This window comes from Tenrec ecaudatus, chromosome 11 (assembly GCF_050624435.1).
Source record: "Tenrec ecaudatus isolate mTenEca1 chromosome 11, mTenEca1.hap1, whole genome shotgun sequence".
NCBI lineage: Eukaryota > Metazoa > Chordata > Mammalia > Afrosoricida > Tenrecidae > Tenrec > Tenrec ecaudatus.
In genome coordinates, this window is record NC_134540.1 from 107551557 (window position 1) to 107564488 (window position 12932).

The 12932-nt window shown below is 39.3% G+C and overlaps 1 pseudogene; it reads right to left on the reverse strand.

Moving 5' to 3' along the window:
- Nucleotides 1-11762: 11762 nt before the first annotated feature.
- LOC142460854 (protein dpy-30 homolog pseudogene) lies at nucleotides 11763-11957 on the reverse strand (annotated as a pseudogene).
- Between the last annotated feature and the right edge of the window lie 975 nt (nucleotides 11958-12932).

Here is a 12932-nt window from a genome sequence, read left to right on the forward strand (position 1 = left end):
GCCCATAATTCCTCAAAACCTAGTAGGTCTGTCACTGCTTATCTTTATGATGCTCCTCCTGTGACCTGGCAGCGTGGAGTTGCCTTCTTAGTGGCTATCCTGTGCTGATATCTGCAGAGTGCCTCTGGTGCGTGTTACTTCGTCATCATCTTGCCAGAAGTCTTCTCTTTAATAGAGTTTTCAATGGCTGGTTTTCTTTTGGAATTAGCTCACCAAGCTTTTCTTCTTAGGTACCTCTTCTGGGTCTTGGAGCACCAACTGTTTGGTTAACAGTCAACCACCTTAACCACATGCATCACCTTGGGATTCTCCTACCTCCTCCTCACCCTTCTGTACTTCAGCTCATTTCTTTCCATTTTTTTGGGTTCACTTTGAGAAGACAATGTTGCATCACAGAATTATACATATGTGATGAGGATTAAATGTATGGGGAGCACTGGTTGAAATTTTTAGCATTTAAGTGCCATATCTTATAATTTATTTATATACCAAACTGAATTTATTTTCAGTACTCCTTCTGCCTTTTCATCGCTATTTTTCCTTCTATATAATTCTTTTGAACATTCGTTTTCTAATTCCTACATATTTAAAACAACTTTTCCTTTTCTCTTTTGGCTTTTCTAATTCTTTGTAATGTATTCCAGCTATCAGAAACACCTGGAGTGACTTTTTCCCCCTTGATTGTATGGTGATTACAAAGGATATTTTTCTTTTATCAATTTATATTTATTGACCTTTCACTATTAAGAGGAAGTTTGAGCTCACAATATCCACTTATACCCTCTCCTAATTTTGGATATTTATTATTTAACTTTTGGCTAAAATTATGTATCTATAAGTCTCAAAACTTATGTAATCAACTTTAGAAAGTATTTCTTCATACCTCATTATGTTAGACAAGGATATTAATTTTCTTATCCATCCATCTACCTCTTCTTTTTGCTTTTTGTTACCTCTTCTATCTTATCTAACCCCTCTCCCATTTTCTGAGCTTGAATATTTATTTTTACTTTATCCAAGTTGTTAGTATTTACATTTTATTCTATAACAACACTTAACTCTTGCATAGTTGACTTGTTCTAAAGGTGTAAAACTATTTTATTATTATGCATATAAATAATATGTTACCATATAGGTGAGCTTTACTTAGAGAAAGGCGTTGATATTGCAGAAGGAAACCATATTATCTTAACAATTTTACAATTTGATCTGACTCAACAAATAAATAAGCTTTTGAAGCATTTTCAAATGTTGCAAGTTGAATATTTACAACAGTCCTTGAAGTTTCTCATTTTCCTATTTAGTATTTTTGTGACTTTATGACAAAATTATAAGGAAGTAAAAGTGAAGTTTTTGCTTTATAAAAATAATTTTATTCATATGTGCACACATTTGTAAAGCTTAGTGTAGTGTGCCTAAACCACTTTGCCACAAATAATTAAAAATGTGAATTGAATTAAAAAGTGGACATATCTGCTTTATGATAGGTGCTGAAAGATGGATTCAATGTCACCAGGATAGAAACAATATAATTGCAATGTGTATACTGATCAGAACATCATCTTTCTGTTAGTTTGTTGTATTGTGGTGATTTGCTTATTGCTGAATTCCAAATACCAGTAGAGTCACCTATGTTGGACAGGTTTCTGGTGAGCTTCCAGACTAACAGACTAGGGAGAAAGACCTGGTTTCTAATTCTGAAAATTAGCCAACTCTTTGGATCATTATAGAAATTGTTTGACTTCCTTGCTTTGGACATATCCTCAGGAGTGATATATTACTGAAGGAGATATCATCTTGGTAAAGCAAAGGATCAGCAAGGGTGTGGTAAACCTTTGGTAAGATGGATTGGCATAGTTATCTCAATAGTGAATTTGAACCTGTTAGCATTGCTAGCATCCCACAAGCCTGGGAAGTGTTTTAAGTTCGCCTTGAGTCAGAGTCAAGTTGACAGCAGATAGCAACAGCAGTGTTGAACAGGAGAAACTTTCATTCTTAAGAAATAAGGTAGAACAGAGCAGGGGTGTTATTGTCTTAATATGTGGCTTCAGTACATAGAACTGGGTATGTTTCAATGATTGATAGAGTTGGTATTTAAGTTGAACAACGTTGTTATCTAACTGTGGCCTCAAAAAATGTCCAGAGGTGAGAACAGTTGTCTCTGTCCACACATGCAGGTGTCTCCTTCCCCATGAGAACATTTGGATCATTTAGCAAAAGCAATTGCAGCTAGTTATTTCTTCAGGCACAGTTTTCTCTTTCTGCCTTCATATTAGCACAAACTGAAGAGACAGTTTCTGGATATTTTTCTTAACAAGATAAAAAACGGTTTCTGATATGACTCTCCAATTCCTGGGAGCAGTTGATTAAACAGGAAGTAGAGAGAAAGAGCAAAGAAAGCGAACATCAAGAGTCACTTTTCTGGTTCTTGATTTGCATGTTCTTGTTAAATGCTTAATACAAGAATGCAAGCATGCATATTTGTTTTGGGTGGAATTTTCATGTAAACTTTGAATGAAAGATGTAAGTAATACTTAATTCTTCCAATCACACCAATGAAGCTTCCTTATGTGCATGTTTAACTTATTTTCTTTGGCATTACAACTGTATTTTAGCTAAAATGTAGATCTAGATCTAACTTGATTGTGGTCATGCCATGGTTAGTCCCTGAGCTCCTTAGCAATGATGTAAGTGTCTTTTATAAATTGTGTTCCCTCTATCTGCCCAACCTCATTTCCTGTCCCTCCCTGCTTTAGATTTGATATTTTGTATACTTCACACTCTTTTCTACTAAATGTCTCACAACAATCCTTTCTGAAATACTCTATTTTTCTTATCTGGTCCACTCTTCAAGGATAAATCATCATTCTCTCCAGAAATTCTTCCTTTAATCTGTGTTTGTTAGTTGCCATAAAGTTGACCCTTGAATCATAGCAATGCTATGTGTTACAGAGTGGAACATCTCCATAGGATTGCCTTGGCTTTAATCTGGGTTTGCCAGGTCTTTCTTCTCAGATTCCCATAATGCAGGTGACACTAAATGCACTTTTTCTAGACTCTATTCATCATCTCGGCTTGCTACTTAATATACTATGTTTCCTTTTTGGACCTTTTAGATTATAAGCATCTTATGAGAGAAGACTATGCCTTACTCATTTTAGAATGAGTTGGGTTTAGTCCAAGATATCATATATGTTTAGTAAATATTTGTTAAGTGAACTATATCCTCCTTACATATATATAATTTCTGCAAAAGAACTGATATTTTCCTTTTATGAACCTCAACCTTTGTTTCTTTTTTGTTCTTTATTTCTTAGCTGTATTACTTACATAACTGCCATGGCCCTTTAATTTTAAAGTCTTACAACTTCTAAATCGGAGACATTCAGCTAAACTATTATTTCAGTTACTTTCTTTTTAGTAATAAGATTGAACAGAAAAGCCACAAGGTAGTTTCAGAATGATACGTGACAAATAGCAGTTATATCAGGAAATGAGTAACAGATTACTATTCCCCACCACCATCCAGTGACAGTGTCACTGTATTTTAAATGAATCTACATAAATGTGCCATCTGTGTTCAGTGTATGCTTACATACAGCCTGTGCACTTATGAGCATGAATAAAACTTAAAAACAAGGTCTATGATAACTAGGAATGACAGATATTATTATGGATTGGATTATAAACTCCTAAAATATGTGTTGCAAATCCCAAATCCTATAACTATGGATATAATTCTATTTGGGACTAAGGTTTCATTTGTTACCTTACTGAGGCCAAATCAGTATAGATATGTTTTATGCCAATCACTTTATTTTAATGAATGAATGAATGAATGAATTATAACAGTTTCACTAACATACAATTCACTATCCCATCTTTCAATAGTTCAATTACATTCATTCATGAGTTGTTTAATCATCACCATGATCAATTCTAGGACATTCTTTCTTCTTTGTACTTGCTGTAGTTAGCTCTCCATTTCCCGTTAACCTCTCCTGCCATGCCCCTTTGAAACTATTAATGTAGTTGTTGTCTCTATAGATTTCCCTATCTTGGGTTTTGTATATAAAAGATACAGAAACAAATGACAGAATCAAACAGAGAAAATCCTCAATTATAAACAATGCAGAAAATATTAATAGCATCAACCATTAAACATTGGATCAAGAGGGAGATCAAATGATAAAGAGTCACCTTTTGGCCTAACTACCACTGTAGTGACACATCTTGTAATGCATTCTGTCTCATAAGGTCTTTCTTAGCCCTGTTCCATAGTTAGAGGCGATTCACCAGAGGCTTAATCTGAATGTGGGACCCCAAAATAGGTTTTTGACTTTCACTGTTATCCCTAACCTTCTGCAAACCAAGTATTCAGCATCTAAGCTATAATATCCTTCCCTCCTCCAATTTTTTAATTATTATTTACAGTTCTTAGATCACAAAGGCTGGTGTGCTCTTTCCATGTGGACTTTGACACTACAGTTAGAAGGCTGCTTGTTTTAACACAAGCCCTGAAGACGCCAGTCATTATTATTTCTGGTTAGCTGGGAACCATTTGTTTTCTTCACCACATTTTTGTATGGCACCCATATGTTCAATGATCAATTCACAGGGGCAGGGGTTGAACAGGGCAATGTCACAAGGACCAACAATTCTTAGGTAAAGCCTATGATTAATTGTGAGCTCAAAATCCATCACACATCTATGGTTTATATATGTCCTTGGTTCAATTTAAAGAAATCATCATTTTGTTGAAGGACATTGTAAGTTATCTCCTGAGGGCATATGGCAGTTTTATGGATATTACCATTAATTTAGTCACTGGTTTATAATTTAAAATACCGTGGAGAAAAAGAAAGATACATGTACAGGACTGTTGTTTAGAACAAATATGTAGTTTAACAACTTAGTAGACACTATTTACACAAACAATAAAGGTTGGCAATAGAGTAAAACTTTTAATAATGCTCATTCATAGAGGGAGAACTGGGTGAAGTATGCCATAAAAGGCAAAGAGAGTATGGAAATAGCACATATATGGCAGTGTTAAGTTGCCATTTATTGGGCATCCTCAAGGCAAGAACTTTGAACTGAATTCCAGTGACTTCCATATCCATGGACTTGGAATAGTAGTCTTCTGCTTCTTCAGACACTAGGATATTTCAATCTTAAGTCCATGGAAGTTCCTTTAATTTGCTAATGATGGGTTTAAGGTAGAATTCAGTAACTTAGTAGCAGGAGAAGGGGTAGAATAGGGAAGAGGGGAAAGATGAAAAGAATGGAAGGAAAAGTAATAGAGGAAAGGGGGTGGGTGGGGGAGATCAGGTCGTGCTAACTTAAGAATTGTTTTTAAAAGATTTTCTATTTTGAAAGAACGAAAGTATAATATTAATTGAACAATAATTATGAAAGTAGCACCAACTTTTATTTTGAAGAAAGCGAAAGAGGCAAAGGAGAAAAAGGGAGGCGCTCTTGGTGCTAGTTAGGGTCTAAGCTCTGCTCAGCAGTTGTGTTGCTGGTGTGGTCAGGTGAAAGGTGGAATGCTGAGTGAGTTTCGGGACTTTGCTGGACGCACAAGGAAGAATCCATTGAACAATTATGATCAGCACCTATGGAGATTGACTGCACCGGGTCACGTGCTTGGGATTGCTGTATGTTTAGTTTTGACTGTTCCCTGGAGACAAAGGTGTTGCGTGGGGCAGCAGGATATGGGGAAGTTTCTCAGGGCAGTCCAGGGTGAGTGGGTGAGATGGGCATGGGACTCATGCCTTTCAAGGGCCAGGGGTCTCTGAGAAGGGTCAAGGAGGAGGCAGCAGAGTAACGCATCTGTGAGGCATGACTGGTCATAGGGGGCAGGCTATTGCTCTAAATGGCCTTGGGATGATCTAAATGAGGTGTTGATTGATAGATTAGGACATTGTTGAGGATTATGGAAATGGTAGAAAATATTTTTATTCAAGAGAGTGAAAGAAAGGATAGTACTGATTAAAAAGAAACCATAAAAGGGTAAAAGTATAAGATATGACAAAATAATAATTTATAAATTATCAGGGGTTCATGAGAAGTGGGAGGGAGGGGAAAATGAGGAGCTGATACCAAGGACTCAACCAGAAAGAAAATGTTTTGAGAATGATGATGGCAACAAATGTACACATGTGCTTGACACAATGGATGTATGTATGGATTGTGATAAGAGCTGTACGAGCTCCCAATAAAATGACTAAAAAAAAAAAGGCACAGGATTTCATTTTAATGAAGGGAGAAAATGAAAGAAGCTGGGGGGTCTAAACTTTGCCCCAAGAGAGTTTAACAATGTGCAGCGCAGGGATCAGTTGGGCAATTGCAAACAGTGCCTAGGGCAGGAGGCTGTACCCATTTAGGTGTTTGGTCTGGCAGCAGTAGTTTTAGGAAGACCCTGGGCTAGAGTCTAGGGGTAGAGTGGGGCCATGAGAGCTAAATGACTCAAGGTCTTGTAGTTTGGGAGGTAGAGTGGCTTCACTTGTCTGGGGCTGAGTGGATGTGAAGGGGGTGGGGCTCTTTGAGAAGGGTCCCAGGTGGAGGTAGCAGAACCAGGAACCTTTAATTGGGATGACACAGGGCAGAGGAGGTGAGGCCCAAGCAGTTATAGGGAGTAGAGTATTGCCCTGAATGACCTGAGGTTAGTTAAATGAGTTGCTGGCTGAGAGAGGAGGGTATTGCTGACTTATTTGTAGAAACTATTAAAATGTATGGAAGAACTGATAGTATTGAATACAAGATTTAGTTTTAAAGATGAGGAAGGGGGGAAAAACAAAACAACAACTACTACAACAAAAATGGGATCTAAACTTAGTCGTGGAGGGCTCAAGAATGTCTAGGACAGAGATCAGTTGCAAGCAGTGCCTAGGAGTGAGTGACTGTCCACTTGGGTGATTGGATTGGAAGGGATAAATTTAAGCTGGCATCAGGCTGGAGGTGAGAGGTTGAGTGGGATTACTTGAAAGCAAAGAGATCAGAGGTTTTGTAGTTTGGGAGGTAGAGTAGGAACAAGTATAGCTAGCTGTCCTGAAGGAGTAGAGTTCAAGTGGCCCAGGTTGGAGGGGGTTAGACTCACACTGTTTAGGATGAAGGGGAGTCTGGAGGTAAAGTGTATGAAGTTCAAGCCAGCTGGGAAGCGAAGAGCGCATTCAAGTCTGCTGTGAGATCAGTGGCTTGGTGTCTTGGAGGAAGCACTAGACATCTCAGGGGTGTGCTTACCCTGGACCTCGAGAGGCTCAGGTTACTTATCTATTGAGTTCTTCTCTGTGGTTCCTTGCATGCTGTTTTCTCTTTCTTGATGTTTTCCTCTTGATTGCTGGAGATGGAGAGTCTCTCCAGGTGGTTACATGGCCATCTTGACTTGGAGTGCCAATCACTTGAGAGCTCTGAAAGGAGCTCATCATGGTGCGATGTAGTACCGATGAAGAACACAGCTTTCCCCCAGATCCTGGATGCTTCCTCCCCCCAACTACCATGATCCGAATTCTACCTTGCAGGACTGGATAGGGCAGAGGTTGTACACTGGTGCATATGGGAGCTGGAGGCACAGGGAATCCAGGGTGGACGATACCTTCAGGACCAAGGGTGAGAGGGGCGATGCTGGGAGAGTGGAGGGTGAGTGGGTTGGAAAGGGGGAACTGATTGCAAGGATCCACATGTGACCTCCTCCCAGGGAGATGGACGGTAGAGAAAGGGGGGAAGGGAGACTCCGGATAGGGCAAGATATGACAAAATAACAATCTGTGGATTATCAAGGGCTCATGAGGGAGGGGGGAGCGGGTAGGGAGGGGGAAAAAAAAAGAGAACCTGATGTGGAGGGCTTAAGTGGAGAGCAAATGCTTTGAGAGTGATTAGGGCAAAGAATGTACGGATGTGCTTTATACAATTGATGTATGTATATGTGTGGATTGTGATAAGAGTTGTATGAGCCCCTAATAAAATGTAAAAAAAAGAAAATGATTAGGGAAAAGAATGTACAGATGTGCTTTATACAATTGATGTATGTATATGTATGGATTGTGATAAGAGTTGTATGAGCCCCTAATAAAATGTTTAAAAAAAAAAAAGGAACTCATTAGGAGCAGAAGCAAGCAGGGATAATGGGGAAAATAGACATCACGTGGACACCTCCAAGAATGCTGAGAACATCATAGAAGCTGAGATAATCAGTTTTTTTCCAGAGAAGACAGAAAACTTTCTAATAGTGTGGGAAACTGAGGGCCAAATTCTCTATGCTCATAATTACGGGGTCTGGGAAGCCGACTCCGGTAGAGGAAGGCCCATGTGGTTATGAGATAAAAATGATTCTTAATACACATTCTCATGAATCATTCCTACAGCAGTCCTCCATAAAGGTTGTGGTAGGTCCATAATTTCTTGTCAATTTGATAAGTAAGTGTAGGGGTGGAGTCTAGCCTGTCAATCAGGTCACAGCCTGCTGATGCCTTCTTGTGGGTATAGTCTTCTCATGAGAATTCTGGGAAGTTCCCCTCTTTCTCCCTGGAGGGGTCCACTCTCTCCCCTTCCCTCTCTGCTTTCACATTCCTGTTGACCAGCCACATGGAGCTGCATTGAGGAGCCACACTCAGAAAGCTGGAGGAGCCATGTGGAGAACCACACCAATGCTAAGATGCTTCCACTGCCACTGGATCCACAAGAATTTTCACCCACTAACCTGCGATCTTCCTGTATTCAGCATCATTGCATGTACTGCATGTGATAGTTAAAGTTTATTGTGCCAACCTGGCCAATGAATACATGTGGGATAAATTGAAGGGCAGAGAGATAAAGGGCTTGGTGAGCCTTGCCATTCTGGTCTGTTATTCTCTGATGGTCAGATCAGTTGAGGCCGCCTTAGCTAGTTCTCTGCCTCAGCTGGCAAGGCTCACTTCCTGTGAGACATCCTTGAGGAGAAGCCACATGCACCTACCCTGATGCAGCCCTGGGTGCTGGAGAAGCTGCGTGTAGACCCCTGCCACCGCCGAGATGTATATGCTCACTGATTTTGCTTTCCTCCTGCATTTGGTCATTGTGTGTGTTTCGTGAGTCTGAGGAGGACTTTGTAGATCGATATTAGACATATGAACTAATGTCAGACTTATGGGCTTGGACTGGACTGGGTTGGGATGCTTTCGTAATGTACAATTACCCTTTATATAAAACTCTCATAAAATATGACTGTTTGTGAATTGTTTCTCTAATCTACCCAGACTAACACACTGCATGAGTCTGGAGAGGAATTTATAGACTAGTATCGCACATATGGGCTAATATTGGACTTATGGGCTTGATCTAGATTAGACTAGAATATTTTCTCAATATGCAATTGCTCTTTGATATGATGCTCTCTCTTATATACATAAAAGTGTCCTTGGATTTGTTTCTCTGGTCAATGTGGTCTAACACAAAATACTACTATATAAGATGTTTAAAGCCTGTGCTTGGCTGTTTACTGTGCCTGGAGGTTATTTGTAATTAAGAGCAATCAAATTCTATTGTCTGTCCCACCCCAAAGAGTAACTAACTCCCTTCTAGCACTTTCTTCTGATACCGATCATAGAGTGTTCATAGCGGGCTCAGGACTTAAGAGTTTAGGCCGCAGACTCATTCCATAACCCACTTATTAGATTACCCATTCCCTCTATTACATGTTCACCATATTATGTGTATGCCTATTGAAAGATCTGTAAGTCACATGACTATATATCCATTGGAAAATACATTGGCTTGTCTTGATCCTGACAAAGGGCAAAGGAGCCCCTGTGCCCGGCTGTCTATCTTATTTGCCATGATCACAAAGTTGCTCCTAAGGATCTGGTCAACTGTTGGGCGCTGAGAGCCCTACACAATAGAGTTAGGGTCCTGAATCCTTAACTATGAGAAAATAACTTTCTGTTTGCTGAGGTCTTGCAGTAGCACGAAGAAACTAAGACAAATGTATGTCTTCCAGGTACAAAAATTCTTTCCATTATATTTCTGGAAGATAAATAATTTCTACCTAACATGGGAGTCAAGACAGATGATCCCTCAGAGACACCGACAGGAGTAAAGTTTCCCTGAGGATACAGGAAATGGGTGGGGGGAGGGAGAGAGAGGGCTGTTGGTAACACTGATGATTATATAGCCTCACCCAATGGGACTGAACAACCAAACTGTATGGGAAGAGAAGGGATATATTGGAATGAGTACGATATGTCAATAAAATATTTTAAAAGACTTATAAGTCTGTTGGAGAGTACAGTAGATCTCTCTCTTGACCCTGCCACCAGAAGAGGTGATCCCTTGCAAAAAATTAATAATAATAATAACAATAATGATAATTTCAACCAAAATGCCTGCTGTGGTTGTTACTCATAAGATTTACAGTGGCTAAACCATCAGTGATAGCCACCAGTTTCTTCTTCCTAGTCTATTCTTGGTCTGGAAGTTCTGCTCAAGCATATTTAATGTGGTTGCTTAACACAAGCCAACAGATAAAGCAAACTACCTCAATATAGCAAAATGACAGACGAGTGCTAGACCTATTATAATAGACCCTCTATTTCACTACGCAGCTCATTTCATATTTGTTGTCATTAGGTGCCATCGAGTTGGTTCCAACTCATAGTGACCCTACGTACAACAGAACTAAACACTGCCTAGTCTTGCACCATGCTTACAATCATTCCCGTACTTGTGCCCATTGTTACAACCAATATGTCAATCTATCTCTTTGCGAATCTTCATTTTTTTTACTAGCTATTTTACCAACCGTGATGTCCTTCTCTAGGGACTAAGACTTTCCTGGTCACATGTTCAAAGTATGTGAGATGAAGTCTTCTAAGGAGCGTTCTGATTAAGTCTTCTAAGGAGCATTCTGATTGTACTTCTTCTAGGACAGATTATTTTTATTATTGTCATTCCATAGAATATTCAATATTCTCCACCCACACTATAATCAAATGCATAATTTCTTCTCTAGTGTTCCTTAATAATTGCCCAGTTTTCAAATGCACACGATTAAAAATAACTAAGGCTTGGGTCAGGTGCACTTTAGTCCTCACAGTGACATCTTCACTGTGTTTAATGAAGTATCTGTCTTTTGATTTCTTATTGCTCCTTTAATGAATGTTGATTTTGGAGCCAACTAAGATGAAATCCCCGATAACTTCAAACGTATCTCCATTTATCATGATGTTGTGTATTGGTCCAATAGTGAGGATTTCTCTTATCTTTACATTGAGGTGTAATCTGTACTACGGGTACAGGTCTTTGATTAGTAAGCACCTGATGTACTTCGTGCCCTCAGCACACAAGTTTCTGCCATTAGCTTATTGGAGGTTGCTAGTGAGTCTTTCTCCAATACTGATGTTGTTTCCTTTTATATTTTAAATTTATTTTTAATGACATTTTAACAATTTATTTTGGTGATTTTAAAAACAAAAGTTAAAGACAATCTGAGAAAAAGATTGCACAAAATATGCTCATTAAATAAGTATTATGATTCACCAAACCAAGGTTAATATGTTCTGGTTCTCAAGGTTCCTCTATTTCAAAAAAAATAAAAAAGAGGTGGGGGCAGTCACAGCAACCAAAAGTGCCTCTTAATCGTGTAAACCTCTAGTAGCAAACAATTCTCTGTTCTTCCCAATAAGTCAATTTCGATCTTCAAACTGTGCCTTGTTTTTTAAAAGATAGGATGCTAGATATTCAATAGTGTTTGGTGGTCTCTCCTTTGCATGCACAGCAAGTCCCTGCAGTCATATGGGCACCACTGTCTGATCCAGGTAGGCAAGGGTTGGCAAAGACTGGAGGGCCACCTTCTGTTTGGATGACTTCTCTGCATTTGTCTTCTCATTTTCCAAGATCCTCTCAACATTGTCTGTGAGACTGTATGCAGAGTGAGGATTATCTGCAACCTGGGTCTGTCCTTCCAGCATCTGCTCTGGCTCCATGGCGGACCCTGCACGCCCCTGTCCCCAGAAACCAGTAATTCATAAGGACCGGAGGAAAGGGGGCTGATGACCAGGCCTGAGTTGTTCCTTCCTGCTTTCTTTTTAATACCTTATATTTTCTCAGATTATTAGCTCCAGATACAGAATGAATAGTATGGTGAAAAGATACGATCTTGACTCCATACCATTCCTTATTTTAAACCATTCAGTATCTCTTGTTCCATTCAAATAACTGTCTCTTGTTCTATGTACAGGTTCCACCTGTTATTTTGTTGTTGGGTGCTGTGTTAGTCTGGGTTGACTAGAGAAACAAAATTCATAGACACCCATATTTTATATGAGAGAGTTTTATATAAGGGGTAAATGTACATTAAGAAAGCATCCCAACTCAATGCTGTCCAAACCTAAAAGTCTGAGATTAGCCCTTATGTCGGACACCGATCTACAAAGTCTTCCTCAATCTCACATAACACATGCAATGATGATTCCACTGAACTGGCAGCTGAGAATGCCCCCTGGCCACTTTGGGCTTCTCATGCCTTTGGATCAACAGGTCAAGAAGGGTGTCACTGTATTGAGTGGTGTGATTGATCCTGATTACCAAGGAGGAATTGGACTGGTGCTACATAATGGAGGTAAAGAAGAATATGTCTGGAATACAGTATATCCCAAAAGCCGACTCGTAGTACTACCATGCCTTGTGATTAAAGTAAATGGTTACAACAACCCAATCCTGACAGGACATTTAATGACTCAGATCCCTCAGGAATGAAGGTCTGGGTCACACCACCAGGCAAAAAAACCACAGCCAGCTGAGGTGCTTGCTGGGGTCAAAGGTAATACAAAAAGGTAGTAGTAGAAGAAGGTAGTTCTACCTATCAGTTATGACCATGTAATCAATTGCAAAAGTGAGGTTCATGATTGTCAGTGTATTTTCTTTATATGTGCTTATTGCGTATCTTTCCTTTGTTCATG